This window comes from Aquarana catesbeiana, linkage group LG02, assembly GCF_042186555.1.
Source record: "Aquarana catesbeiana isolate 2022-GZ linkage group LG02, ASM4218655v1, whole genome shotgun sequence".
NCBI lineage: Eukaryota > Metazoa > Chordata > Amphibia > Anura > Ranidae > Aquarana > Aquarana catesbeiana.
In genome coordinates, this window is record NC_133325.1 from 307,383,817 (window position 1) to 307,399,719 (window position 15,903).

Genomic DNA, 15,903 nt, shown 5'->3' on the forward strand with positions numbered 1-15,903 from the left:
TGTTTTTGACATGTACCCTTCCCCCTTTCCAGGAGACTGTGCTGTGGCGGTGTCCCTCGGAAGTTCGGCCTTCCCCTCCTCCTTCCTCTGACGCCAGGCCAGTTAGACAACACAGCGTGTTTCGCGCATGCACAGTAGGGAACTGGCTGTGAAGCCAAAAGGCTTCACTGCCGGTTTCCCTTACCCTGAATGGCGGCGGCAGCACCCAAGAGCCGATCCAAAAATCGTCTGGGGGGCCGACATTGCGGAAACCTCGGACAGGTAAGTGTCCTAATATAACAAGTCAGCAGCTACAGTATTTGTAGCTGCTGACTTTTTATTTTATGTGGGGGGTGGAACTCCTCTTTAAGGTAAAGACAATCGAAGGACATACTCTCTAAAGTTGCTAACATTCCCAACAGTCCTGGGGCAGCTAATCAAATTTTGTTTACCAGAATTCCCCAGGAGATCTTTGGTTCTCAGATTCCAAGTCTTATAAGACTTTAGCCAATATTTAATTTAATGTTATTAGGCTAACATAAATAGAAACATACTCCTCTAAATTTTAATACTAATTTTATTTTCTGTAAAAGACAGTGAAAATAAATGGTACGTTTCAATTGTAAGTAAATTATAACAATTTAATGCTGACAGTTTAATCCTGTGATCACATGTTATTAAAAACACATCACAGGTCCTAAACTACCGTATATACTCGAGTATAAGTCGACCCAAATATAAGTCGAGGCCCCTAATTTACCACAAAAAACTGGGAAAAACTTATTGACCCGAGTATAAGACGAGGGTGAGAAATGCAGCAGCTACTGTAAGTGGAAAAAGAGGGTCAACAATTGCCCATCTGCAGCTGCATGCCTCACTGTGACCTGTGCATGTGTTTTGTGCATGTGTCCTGTGCAACCTACTTGTATCCTGTGCATGTGCATGTGTCCTGTGTCCCTGTGTCCTGTGTCCCTGTGTCCTGTGTCCCTGTGTCATGTACATGTGTCCTGTGTCCCTGTGTCCTGTGTCCTGTACATGTGCATGTGTCCTGTGTCCCTGTGTCCTGTGTCCCTGTGTCCCTGTGTCCTGTACATGTGCATGTGCATGTGTCCCGTGTCCCTGTGTCCTGTGTCCCTGTGTCCTGTACATGTGCATGTGTCCTGTGTCCCTGTGTCCTGTACATGTGCATGTGCATGTGTTCTGTGTCCCTGTGTCCTGTACATGTGCATGTGTCCTGTGTCCCTGTGTCCTGTGTCCTGTGTTCTGTACATGTGCATGTGCATGTGTCCTGTGTCCCTGTGTCCTGTGTCCCTGTGTCATGTACATGTGCATGTGCATGTGTCCTGTGTCCCTGTGTCCTGTGTCCTGTACATGTGCATGTGCATGTGCATGTGTCCTGTGTCCCTGTGTCCTGTGTCCCTGTGTCCTGTACATGTGCATGTGCATGTGTCCTGTGTCCCTGTGTCCTGTGTCCCTGTGTCCTGTGTCCCTGTGTCCTGTACATGTGCATGTGTCCTGTGTCCCTGTGTCCTGTACATGTGCATGTGCATGTGTCCTGTGTCCCTGTGTCCTGTACATGTGCATGTGCTTGTGTCCTGTGTCCCTGTGTCCTGTACATGTGCATGTGTCCTGTGTCCCTGTGCAGCCTACCTGTGTCCTGTGCAGCCTCCATGTGGCGATCTCCATCCTCCATGTGGCAATCTCCATCCTCCCTGTGGCGATCTCCATCCTCCAATCAGCTTGTGATAATACCATTCGGCGGCCATTCCACTGTTCAAAAGCCGCGCCTCCTCCTTATTCGTGATAGGCAGAACACTCCATTTCCCAGCAGTCAGCCTATCATGGACATTCTCTCATTCTCATATCACGGACGAGGATGAGAGAATGTCCGTGATAGGCTGTACACTGACTGCTGGGAAATGGAGTGTTCAGCCTATCACAGACGAGGAGGGGACGCGGCTTTTGAAAGCTGGAATAGCCTCCGAACTGTACTATCACATGCTGGCCGCCGTCTGACTGCATGACACGCTGATCATGTAGGCAGACGGCGGTGACTCGAGTATAAGTCGAGGGGGGCACTTTCAGCCTAAAAAAAAAGGCTGAAAATCTTGACTTATACTCGAGTATATACGGTAACTTTAATACTTTAAATTTACATTTAAAGTTCCTTAAATTGAACCTGTGCACAGGACATTTAGACATTTCCAAATTCTCAAAAAGCAATATATGAGCTTTAAAACAAGTCCTCACTGAACTCTGTAGCTGTGGCCACTGAGAAGAAATTCAACTACAAATTTCACAGCAGGTTCTAGTTGTTCTATCAGCAGCTCAACTCCCTTGCTCCCCCAAACAAGCAGTGATTTGGGAGCCTTCCAGCCTTTTACTCTCTAATATAAACACAGAGCAGATACTCTGGGAGGACAACGTACCGTAAGTTGAGATCTGACTTGAACAACTTTTGTTGCTTCTCTTGTGAACTTTGAAGAAGAGGTTTAACTTTTCTATGTACCCTGGATGACTGTCATCACTGGGACAAAAAAAGATGACAAATCTGACACTGGAACAAGAGGCGAGGGTACATTTTCCAATGGGGCTACTTGTTCATATGAAAACTGACAAAAAAGGGCTGGGGGAAGACAATAGTGCTGCTGTGCCGTTTTTCTGGCATAATTGCATTTTTTAATGTGTTGTGCCTGATTTAAAATCATCTGCAATACATTTGGTGCTGACAGATACTTGTGACCCAAATTCTGGTAGTTCTAATTTTCTCCATTTCTATATTGTGGTGCAACACCTGCTCCAAATTCAAAATAAAATACAAGCAGGTTGTATCTTACAAAAATAGAGCTAATTATGGTCAACTACTTTTTGTTGTTCAGGGACAGATTTTATTAAAGTGTCTCATATGCACTCTAAAAGTGGTGCAGTATGCACCAAATTCAAGTACAAGTTCTGACAGGTATATGAATTTGGAGCATGCTGCACAATTTTTAAAATGTATGCAAAACACTTTATGTCTGCAGCAGTCTTTATGAATTCCAGGTGGAATTTTTCCTCACTTTGGAGAGGTTTGCTTTCACTTTTCTGTCTCTGTGACAAGTGAAGTGAAGGGAAAGCTTCACTTCACTGACCCAGACAGCAACCAAAAGACTGATAAGAGTTTTAATGACCCCATATTCTATCCAAAGCTAAAATCAAAAGTTTTGGTTCTTGATGTTCTTTAAGCATCAAACACAACAACTTATAATAGGAATAAAAAATACACACTTAGTATAAAAAATAAATAAAAAAGAAAAACGTATTCTTATACACAATAGTCTCTTCTATCAGGATGTGATCAAAAAAATATTCATTTGATGTTGGGTTTCAAACAATCTATAGTCAGGATGTTGAGATTCCCCCGCCCTTTCTCATCTTACTTGTTTTGCAGACAGCAACAGTTATCTGTCATGGTAATGCTCTTGGACTTAAACAATTGTTGTGCTTGCAGATTAGATGCCCTTTAGTTACAGCAAGAATACGCAATTGTTTCCAAACTAGAAGAAATAAAGACACTGATATCTTTAGGACAGTTAAATGGTGCCTTAAAGTTACTTTTACAAATACAATCTTGGTAGTATTTACAACAAAAGAAAATAATAGAAAAGTAGAACTATTAAACACACATTTATATTTCAATGGGCATCCACTGTGATTTTTTTTAAACTATCAACAAAGTTAAAATGACTATTCCTTACAATATGGCAATCAAGTTTTAGATAAACCACCAGCTGTTTTATTTCTAGTTATATCATTTTTAATGCTATTTCTAACCCACAGCTATAAAGATACTGCAATTTTTCCTATTACAACACTAATGCCGCGTACACACAAGCGGATTTCCGTCAGAAAAGCCATCATATCTTTTTCCGACGGAATTCCGCTCAAGTTTGCCTTGCATACACACGGTGACGTACAACACTATGACGAGCCCGAGAAAATGAAGTTCAATGCTTCTGAGCATGCGTCGAATTGTTTACGAGCATGCGTAGGGATTTTGCATGTCGGAATTGCCACAGACGATCGCATTTTCGGATAGGAACTTTTCCCGACTGAAAAATTAAGAGCATGCTCTCAATCTTTTGCTGGCTGTAATTCCACCAGCAAAAGACCGATGGAGCATACACACGGTTGCATTTTCTAACGAAAAACTTTCATCGGTCTTTTGTGGGCCGAAATTCCGATCGTGTGTACGCGGCATTAGACTAATCAGTTGGTTCATAATGAAACCTGACCCTTCCATTCATGGAAATGGTAAATCAATAATTCATTTTTTAGAACAGAATAGGTTTTATACATAACAAAACAAAAAAAAAACGATTTGTTATCTGTATTTTATTTCAGTTTACATTCAGAGTAATTTGCACATTTTAGTTTTGAGCCAATTAATCTGGCAATAACTTTTTTTTTGTATTATTTGAGAGAAGAAATAATGTATGGTATTGTTTTTTGCAATAATCAAAGATTATTTTCATTGTATGGTCTATCACATATTATTTAAATTTCTGTCTATTATTTTAAAAGTAAACAGACATATAAAATAGAAAAATGTATGTTTTTCCAGTTTGAGCAGTGATCATTTTTTGTTGAAATGCATTATTAAAGGTATAAAGTGCTAGTTTTATTCTGAGATTTTCCCCCGACATAATAAAGCACTACAATTATATTTTTAGTATAGTGAAGTTTTTTTACAAATAAAATTACATTTTCATTGGTGGTTTTTAAAGCTTATTAAAACACAAAAACATAACAGGTTAATTTGGAAAGATTTTAGTTTACATAGTTGGCAAGGTTGAATAAAGACATAAAACCATAGTTGGTAAGGTTGAATAAAGTCCATCCAGTTCAAACTGTGTGGGTGTGGGCGTGTGTGTTTATGTTAATACCATTTCTAATATCCCTGTATATTGCACTCGCTGAGATGCCCAGCTAAGATTTTCTTGAGATTATCGACACTCTCTACTGACCCCACCAACTGTGGAAGGGAGTTCCACATTCTTACCGCTCTAACAGTAAAGAACCCCCCTTGGGGGTTGATGTTAGGCTGACTGGTCTGTAGTTTCCAGGTATGTCTCGCAGCCCTATCTTGAATATGGGTAACACGTTAGCTGTTTTAAAGTCTGCTGGTACCATTCTGGTCATTAAGCTGTCCTTATAGATAACCTGACTAATTTCTTTGAGGACTCTTGGGTGTAAACCATATGGTCCTGAGGATTTGTTCACATTAAGTTTTTTCAGTCTCCTTTGAACTCTGACCTCTGTTAGCAACAGGCAAACATGTAATGCTGTGTTCATAACAATACTGTCTTTTCTGTTACACCCTTCCTTTTCCTTAGTGAAAGACGAGGCGAAGAATGCATTTAACACCGTTGCCTTTGCACTGTCACTTGTAACTAAATTTCACTGACTAGCTAACTACTATGAAAATTGAGATCATCGACACTCTCCACTGACCCCATCAATTGTGGAAGGGAGTTCCACATTCTTACCGCTCTAACAGTAAAGAACCCCCCTTGGGGCTTGATATTAGGCTGGCTGGTCTGTAGTTTCCAGGTATGTATCTCGGCCCTATCTTGAATATGGGTAACGCGTTAGCTTTTTGAAAGTCTGCTGGTACCATTCTGGTCATTAAGCAGTCCTTATAGATCAGGAATAATGGTCTAACAATAACCTGACTAATTTCTTTGAGGACTCTTGGATGTAAACCATATGGTCCTGAGGATTTGTTCACATTAAGTTTTTTCAGTCTCCTTTGAACTCTGACCTCTGTTAGCAACAGGCAAACATGTAATGCTGTGTTCATAACAATACTGTCTTGTCTGTTACACCCTTCCTTTTCCTTAGTGAAAGACGAGGCGAAGAATGCATTTAACACTGTTGCCTTTGCACTGTCACTTGTAACTAAATTTCACTGACTAGCTAACTACTATGTATCTATGTTTATTTAAATTCAATAAAAGTGTTGATGCTGAAACACATGGGAGAATAATCATTGCTGAAATGGCTGCTGACAGCAGCTCTGTTGCACAGATCAGAACCTTGGCTGTTAAACTAATTGCAGGTCCCATCAACTACACTTTAAGGCATGTGCACAGTGAGGAAAGGCTCTAAGACTAACAAGATGCATCCAAGATTCTTAACTAAATAAACAGCAAGGCGTTTATTTACTAAGGATGGAGAGTACAAAACCGGGCTCACTTCTGCATAGAAACCAATCAGCTTCCAGGTTTTATTGCCAAAGCTTAATTAAACAAGCTGAGGTTAGAGGCTGATTGGTTTCTAAGTAGAAGTGAGCCTGATTTTTTCACTTTCCAGCTTTAGTAAAAAGCTCTTACTAAAGCCCTTTTTGCATGACATGGATTACCTACTGTTCCCATAAAAGTTTAACCTTTCCAAACGTGATATTGTTTTGCATGTAAATTACTTTTTTTCATAGATGTTTCCAATAGGTACAAATGGCTACCTGCCAACAGATGCTAGATACGTTGAGTACGGGCATACATGTCCTAAACACCCAAGTGGCAGTCCAGGGGATGCAGACGCCTCTTCTGAAAAAGTATGGAGCAAGGGAAGAGGTGGAATTGTTATGGGTAGAGTTACAAAGGGAGGAAACCAAGGAGAAAGTAATAATGGGAGTATTCTATAGGCCCCTTATCCTGAGGGAGGAGGGGGAGATGGAGCTCCTATCACAATTTGGAATGGTGGCAAGGATGGGAAGTGTCATTATAATGGGGGATTTTAATTATCCAGACACAGACTGGGCGAAAGGAACCGAGCGTTCAAGGCTCGCCATTTCCTAAATGTCTTACCGGACAATTTAATGGGTCAGATGGTAAATGCACCAACAAGAAACAATGTGTTATTAGACCTACTGATTACTAACAATACAGACTTGATTGCAGATGTAGAAATACGGGTCAACTTAGGAAATAGTGATCATAGGCCAATTAGTTTTAGCATAAATCACACAAATAGGAAACATAGGAAACACTTCTGGCACTGTGGGCGCTTTATTGTAATCAGGGCACTAATTATCAGTGCCCTGATTACATGCCTAGATGTCCTCTGTGAGGAGATGCCGCTGATCGTCTCTCCTCGCCTCACACTCTGTCAGTGTGAGGCGAGGAGAGCCGATTACCAGCATCTCCGTGTTTACATGTGACCGGCTGTGATTGAACACAGCTGATCTCATGTTTAACGAGCCGCATCCACTGTTCTTTTCAGAGATCGGTGTTGCTCTGTGTCCTAGCCCACTCTCCGCGCGTGAGAGCAGGGGTTCTGGGCGCAGTCGTATGACATCCACCCAGAACAAGAGCCGCACCGCCCCACCGTCATTTGACGTTGGGCGGGCAGCAAGTGGTTAAAAAAGGACCAAGCTATATCCCTGGGAACTACAGACATCAATAGTATGCAAGCTCTTAGAAGGGATGATAAGGGACTCTATACAAGATTTTAGTAATGAAAATGGTATCATTAGCAGTAATCAGCATGGATTCATGAACAAATCTATTAAACTTCTATGAGTAGGTGAGCTGCCATCTAGATGAAGGAAGGCTGGTAGACATAGTGTATCAAATGGGGAGTAGAATATTGACATGCATTAAAAAGGGAATTAACTTCAGAGATAAAACGATAATGCTCCCACTTTACAAGATTCTGGTCCGGCCGCACCTGGAGTATGCTATCCAGTTCTGGGCTCCAGTCCTCAGGAAGGATGTGCTGGAAATGGAGCGAGTACAGAGAAGGGCAACAAAGCTAATAAAGGGACTGGAGGATTTTAGTTATGAGGAAAGATTACAAGCACTGAACTTATTCTCTCTGGAGATGAGACGCTTGAGAGGGGATATGATGTCAATGTACAAATACCATGCTGGTGATCCCACCATAAGGATACAATTTTTCCACAAAAGTGCATTTAAAAAGACTCGCAGCCATTCACTAAAAGTAGAGGAAAAGTGATTTAACTGGAAACTGCTTAAAGGGTTCTTTATGGTAAAAGCGGTAAGAATGTGGAATTCCCTTCCACAAGCAGTGGTTTCAGCAGGGAGCAGAGATAATTTAAAAAACTGTTAGATAGGCACCTAAACGATTAAAACATACAGGGATATACAATGTAATATTAACATAAAAGCGCACACGCACAGGTTGGACTTGATGGTCTTGTATTTTTTTTCAACCTTACCAACTATGTAACTATGTAGCTATGAAAGATCAATACGTCACCCACATTGGGGACAGAAGGAATTGAGGGTAATCAATCTATCAAGTATTGATTTAACTGTGGACCAGACTTCCCTTTTACATAAAGGCCTGTACTTCTGTCGTTTTCAAAAGGGTGATGTTTTTGAAATTGTAAAAGGCATATATGTGTTTACTAGGAAATTGGTATTACAGGTTCTACATAATAGGAAGTTGAATGCAGACCCTTTAGGCCTGCTTGGTGACTGGTCCAGTCTAAGTAGACAAAAGTATCAGACCCTGAGGGATCTTATTGATCTGTGTGAGGAGGGTCATGTAGACCAGGATGATGATTTAGAGGATGAATTCTCTTGGTGGTTGATTTTGCCCTAGACATTAGTGGGAAATATGTACCAGAGCAGGAACAGCCAGTAGATACTATCTCTTTAAGGGAGGTTAATCTGTTTAGGAGATCCAAATCTTTCCCCCCTTTGTCTGCTGTATCAGGCATAATTTGTTTTTTTAAGGCAGTGACCAAAGAAATTAGGCACCTGAGATGGAATTATATCACTTGCGATAATTTGACTTGGGCAAAGAGAAATGCTCAAAAGCTCAGGAGATCAAGAGTTGCACCTTAACCCAGACCTGGTCATCAAAACAGTGGACAAGGGGGGAAATATTAAAGTGGTACCCTACTGGGTGTTAATATATATGGGTCCCTTATGTTCAGGCACTAGTGAGGGTATCCCATGGGGATAAATTTACCTTATACAAGTCGGAGATAGTGATCCACATTACTGTCTCCTCCTTGGTATTGGTGTTATGCCCCCATTTTTTTGCTAGACTTGAGTGTTTTTTGGGTCCACATTACCACCTATTTGGGTGGGTAGACCCATCATTGATTCCTTTTTGCTGGGATACATTATGTAGCCCCCGCCCCCTCTTTCTCTTTCTGGCTCTGGAACACTCTGTAATTTTGCATCTTCTATTTGGCACAAGTACATTGATGATGTCCTTATCTTTTGGACAGGCTTTGAGGAACAAGCCATGGATTTTGTGCAAAGATTAACACCTAATTCTTATAATCTGAAGTTCACTTGTGATTGTCATTCTAAGAGGGTTATATTTGTATATCTGACTATTGAGTTGGATGACAATAGCCTCTTATGCGCCAAAAGTTTTCATCCAGAGCCCTTGTTCTGGGCTATTCCCAAAGGCCAGTATTTGAGAGCCGTCAGAACTGCTTGAAACAAGTGGATTTCGAGCAGGAGGCACAGGATTTGCGTGGGAGGTTTCTGAGACCTGGGTATAAGGCAAGGTATTTAAGGAAAGCCTATCAGAGGGTTAGAGACTCAGACCGGGAGGCCTTTATTTTAAAAACAAAATAAGCCAAAGTCAGAGGGGAATCTTACTAAACTCTGCTTACTATATACGGAGTTGACAGATAGTGTGAAGGAGATTTGGCATTTGTTAAGGGATGACACCTCAGTAGGAGCAATGGTCCCGCAATGACTACAGATTGTTCATAGGAGAGCCCATTCTCTGCGTGACCTCTTTTTACACAGTGATGTAACACAGAATCAGACCAAAATATCCAATGAGGACAGGGATGAGGAGATGTGGTTCATGTGACTTCTGTCCTTACATGATCGAAAGTAACACCTTGATCAAGCTAACTGAAAGGACCCTTAGGTGTAAACAGAGTGCACTTTGAGTCATCTACATCATTGTGTGCTGGTGTGGGTCTTTCTATGTCAGTAGGAACATTGAGATGGTGCAGAGGTTACAGGACCACATCTATGAGATTTCCACATACCATCTAAAGGCCCCTCTAGCCCAACATGTTCTTGTGCAATATAATAGAAACCCTTCATGTGTGAGGTGCTGGGTTTTAGAGATCATTCCACAGAGCCCCAGAGGGGGTGTTTTTTATTGGTAGGTGTTACAGTGGGAGACCAGGTGGATTTAGGAGCTTCATGCCACTAAATCCTCTGGTCTCAATGATCGTTTAAGTTTTGCATCATTCCTTGGATGCCAAACTCTTGCATATCCTAGTTGCCACAAGCATTGGTCCCTGGATGTTAGTTCATAATAAGGAATAATTATGTATAATGAGTGTGTTATTTATGGCAGTATAGAATTAGGTGAGAAATTATATAACTTTTTGAACAATAGTTTTTGAATTTGGTGTACGTGGCATGCATACTACGCCATTAAACTGCCCCCTCCATCTCCTCCCATCTACTAAAAGCCCCATTTACCCTTCTTCTTATCTCTAGCTGGTATCAGAAATAAAGAGCCTACATCATCACAGGAGGACAACCTTCCTTGGACAGCAGGATCACTCTGTATCTGTTACACTTCAGAGCTGCCATCTTTGCTTAGTTCTCTTGCTTACTTCTAACGTTCTAATGTTTCTGTAACTATGTAGCCCCTGCAAGAGCATTTGTTCTGCTATATCTTATTCTTAAAACTAATAAAATATTAATATAGAAATGTATAGTCTCTCCCAACATAATGTGAAAGGTAAAAAGTGTTAAAATTGAAGTTTAAGTTTAAGAAGCATAAAGCAAACTGTAAAGCATGAGAAGAATGCTAAGGGATCAGAAATAGGTGAACACAGGTGAGACAGAAAAATAAAGAATTAAATAAATACAAGAAAAATATACAAAGACATTATCCTGCTGCTAAGATGCAAGTACTGAAACACAAAGGTTCTAAACAGAGATAGCACAAAATGGTATTTGTTAAAAATACATTCCTACTGTTATATACTCATTTGTTTTCATATCTCGAGAAACCTAAAAATGAGATTTTGAAAAATATCTGTGCCAATGACTCACTCGATCTAATGAATTTGATCTGTTCAAAAGCAAAAAAAAATGCTATGTTAGATGTGGTTAATGCTATTTTGGACTTTTTGGGGAGTAATATTTTATATTTGGTTAGAAATTATATTGTGAATACAAAAATATTGTTCTTCTTGTGTAGGGAAAATTTTGTTTTAATAAAGGTTTAACAATTTTGCAGGGGGTACACATTTGCAACTTGGCTCTTTCTCAAAGTGGCGATTTCTACAAGTGAAATGCACTTCTGACTCTGCACTTATCACTCATCATCTGACTGTCTGATCTGAAAATATCATCTTTGTCCTCCCACAGGTATGCTCCTACTGCTACAACTCCAGCCAGAATCGCATTAGTGAAATCTGTCTCCTATGTCTCTTAACTCTGGTATGCTCCTACTGCTACAACTCCAGCCAGAATCGCATTAGTGAAATCTGTCTCCTATGTCTCTTAACTCTGGTATGCTCCTACTGCTACAACTCCAGCCAAAAACTGAAACACTGCTATCTTTTTTTTTTTTTTCTTATGTGTCTCTAATAATGCTGGTATATTATTTTTACTTAACTATCTGTAGACCTGTCCACATTACAATGCTTTATTATCTCCCTTGTCTTACCCAAAATGATGGCTCTCTTAACTTTAGTTCCCTCTTGCTAGTCTGTTTGTGACTTAAGAATTTTGCCCTATTAACCAGAAAAGCTTTATAACCTCTTGATTGCTAATTGAAATCCGCCCACACCCTACCCCTATCAGTATATATTTAAGCTTCACTTGGGGGAAGCATTTGCAGGGGGTACACATTTGCAACTTGGCTCTTTCTCAAAGTGGCGATTTCTACAAGTGAAATGCACTTCTGACTCTGCACTTCAGCGAAGGCACAAAGCAAAAGGACACAAGATAAACACTTTGAAAAACAGCACACAGACATCAGGTGAACTTGTTTACTCCTTTAGCTCTTTTGCCTTGGAACATGCTTTCTCTACCACTGCTTTTGACAACTCTGTCCTCCATCCTAAAACTATCTCTCCTTCACCCCTCTTCTCCCCCCCACAGCATATATATATCACCCTCACTCCTGTCCCTATTACTGCACCCACCAACTCCTGCTAATTCTAAATCCACATACACTAAAAATCTCCAAGACCCTGGGGCATGTCACTTCATATAAATCCCACTCCCATATTACCTCCCTCACCCTCTTGCTTCTCCTAACCTCTGGAGATATATCCCCAAACCCTGGGCCTCCATCATTTAACTGTACCCCATGCACCCATCACCCTGCACCCTCTGGCAGCAGCCGCCGCAATCAACACAATTTAATTCCCATTTCTATTCTTCCCAAATCCAGACTCTCTTTCTCTTGTGCCCTTTGGAACTCGCGCTCTGTCTGCAACAAGCTCACCTCTCTCCATGCCCTCTTTATTGCCAACTCATTTAACCTACTCGCCATTACCGAAACCTGGCTCCACGAATCCGATGCATCTTCTGCTGCCCTATCCCATGGTGGTATTCTCTGGACTCACTCCCCCAGATCCAGTGGACGTAAGGGAGGAGGTGTCGGAATCCTTCTAGCCCCACATAGCACCTTTCAGGTACTTCAGCCACCTCCCTCTCTGTCACTCTCCTCTTTCGAAGCACACTGTATTCGCCTTTTCACTCCAATTTCTCTAAGGATAGTTGTGATCTACAGGCCCCCTGGACCAGTATCAACCTTTCTTGAAGACTTCTCTGCCTGGCTACCCTACTTTCTTTCTTCTGAAATCCCCACTATCATTCTCGGGGACTTCAACATCCTTATTAATACTAACACTCCTTCCACTTCCAAACTTCTCAGCCTAACATCCTCCTTTGACCTGAAGCAGTGGATACATGCTCCAACTCACTCAGAAGGCAATATCCTTGACCTCGTGTTCTCTCACCTTTGCACTCCATGCAACCTCTCTAACTATCCATCCCCTCTCTCTGATCACCACCTTATTAGTTTCACTCTCTCCCTCTCCTTCACCTCCTCTCCCTCCAACCACCTTAAAGTTACCCGCAGAAACTTACGTCATCTCAACCCTTCTCTTCTCTACTCTGCTATCAACAACCTCTACGACAAAATCTCACCCCTATCCTGCACCAACCTAGCCACTTCTGTGTACAACGCTTCACTTCTAGCCTCACTGAACTCACTTGCCCCCCTCACTACACACAGAATCAAGCCCAGACTCCTTCAACCTTGGCAAACAGATGATACTAGAAGTCTGAAAAAACGTAGTCGTGCTCTGGAGCGTCTGTGGCGTAAGACTAAGTCCCAGAGAGATTTCTACCAATATAAATCTGCCCTCCAAAAATACAACTCCAGCCTCCTCTCTGCCAAGCAGACCTATTTTACCACTCTCATTAGCAACTTATCATCCTGTCCCCGTCAACTCTTCTCCACCTTCAACTCTCTACTTCGTCCTCCACCACCTCCACCCGCCAACTCACTCACTGCACAGGAGATCGCCAATCACTTCAAACAGAAGATTGATACTATTCGCGCTGAGATCTCTACTGTGCCGACACCCTCCATGCTTTACACTTCATGCCCACAGGCACAATCATTATTTCCCTCTTTCAACCCCACCACTACAGACGAAGTTGCTAAACTAGTTGCTAATGTCCACCTTACCACCTGCCCTCTGGATCCTGCTCCCTCACAAATGCTACGTTCACCCTCTGGCCCTATACTACACTCTCTAACCCACATCTTCAATCTCTCCCCCTCTTCTGGCATCTTCCCTAACTCTCTAAAACATGCACTTGTCAGACCCATACTTAAAAAGCCCTCACTGGACCCATCCAATCTTAACAACCTACACCCCATCTCCTTGCTCCCCTTCTTATCCAAACTCCTCGAACGTCTGGTCTACAACCGACTGAGCATCCACCTCGCTGATAATGGCCTTCTCGATCCCCTTCAGTCTGGATTTCGTCCTCAACACTCCACAGAAACTGCTCTCCTAAAACTAACAAACGATCTACTAACGGCCAAAACCAATCGACACTATTCTGTACTCCTACTCCTGGACCTCTCTGCTGCCTTTGATACGGTTGACCATCCCCTCCTCCTCAAAAAACGACACGCCTTTGATCTCTGTGACTGTACACTTCGCTGGTTCTCTTCCTACTTATCCAACCGCACCTTTAGCGTTTCTTATAACTCTACTTCCTCCTCTCCTCTTCCTTTCTCTGTTGGGGTCCCTCAGGGTTCTGTTCTTGGACCTCTACTATTTTCAATCTACATTGCCTCCCTGGGTCAGCTGATAGCCTCCCATGGCTTCCAATACCACCTCTATGCTGATGACACCCAAATCTATTTCTCTACCCCTCAACTCACTCCCTCTGTCTCCTCACGTATCAGTAATTTACTCTCAGATATATCAGTCTGGATGTCTCACCACTTCCTTAAACTCAATCTATCCAAAACCGAACTTCTAATTTTTCCTCCCCCCTATGCCTCTTCCCCTGATCTCTCTGTCAAAATCGATGGCACAACTATAAGCCCATCCCCACATGCCAAGGTTCTAGGTGTAGTCCTAGACTCTGAACTCTCCTTCAAGCAACACATCCAATCACTGTCCAAATCCTGCCGCCTCAAACTCCGCAACATCTCCAAAATACGCCCCTTTCTAACCAATGACACAACAAAGCTCTTAATTTACTCGCTGGTCATCTCTTGCCTCGACTGCTGCAACTCCCTTCTCATTGGCTTACCTCTACATAGTCTATCACCTCTTCAATCCATAATGAATGCCGCTGCCAGACTCATCCACCTTACCAATCGCTCTGTGTCTGCCACTCCTCTCTGTCAATCCCTCCACTGACTTCCGCTCGGCCAAAGAATTACATTCAAAATTCTAACAACTACGTACAAAGCCATCCACAATTTCGCCCCCAGCTACATCACTAGCTTAGTCTCTAAATACCAACCTACTCCCTCTCTTCGTTCCTCTCAAGACCTCCTGCTCTCTAGCTCCCTTGTCACCTCCTCCCATGCTCGCCTCCAGGCCTTTTCCAAAGCCTCTCCAATCCTATGGAACTCCTTACCCCAATCTGTCCGCTTATCTCCTACTTTATTAGCTTTCAGAAGATCCCTGAAAACCCTTCTCTTCAGAGAAGCCTATCCTACCCACACCTAACAACTGTACTTTCATTTTTTTCCATCAGCTCATCCCCCACAGTTATTACCTTTTGTCTCCACTTGACCCTCCCTTCTAGATTGTAAGCTCTAACGAGCAGGGCCCTCTGATCCCTCCTGTATTGATTTGTATTGTAAGTGTACTGTCTGCCCCATGTTGTAAAGCGCTGCGCAAACTGTTGGCGCTATATAAATCCTGTATAATAATAATAATAACAAGTATATTGTATTGTAGGGCATGTCTGTGATATGGGAATATTCAATGTTTTCAAGTATCACAGCTAAAAGCCATAGCTCTAGTATGCCCTTTCCTCATGTGATTACAGAAGGCATCTGAACAGTATATGCGTTATACACAAAAACACATATTGTATATCAAAATATTATTCAGTAGTGGTAGGTGCAAATGTTAGTGAAGTAAAGAAAAATTACAAAAGGCTTTTAAAACTAGCATTTTTATTCAGCCCCATGGATATGCCGGAATTTAAAAAAGTTTCTAAGCTCAAGAATAAAAATGTAATATATTGCATCTTTCCTGTCCTTAGATATGATTGGTGTATTAGTCTTCTTTGTTTCTGTCAGTAACATAGTTCCTGACATTGGGTGTTATCATTGTATTTTTGGAGGGGCATCATTGTCACGCTCTTCTCCATAACATAGTGGGAGGTTATCTGTAGTCCACAGAGATTAAGAAAA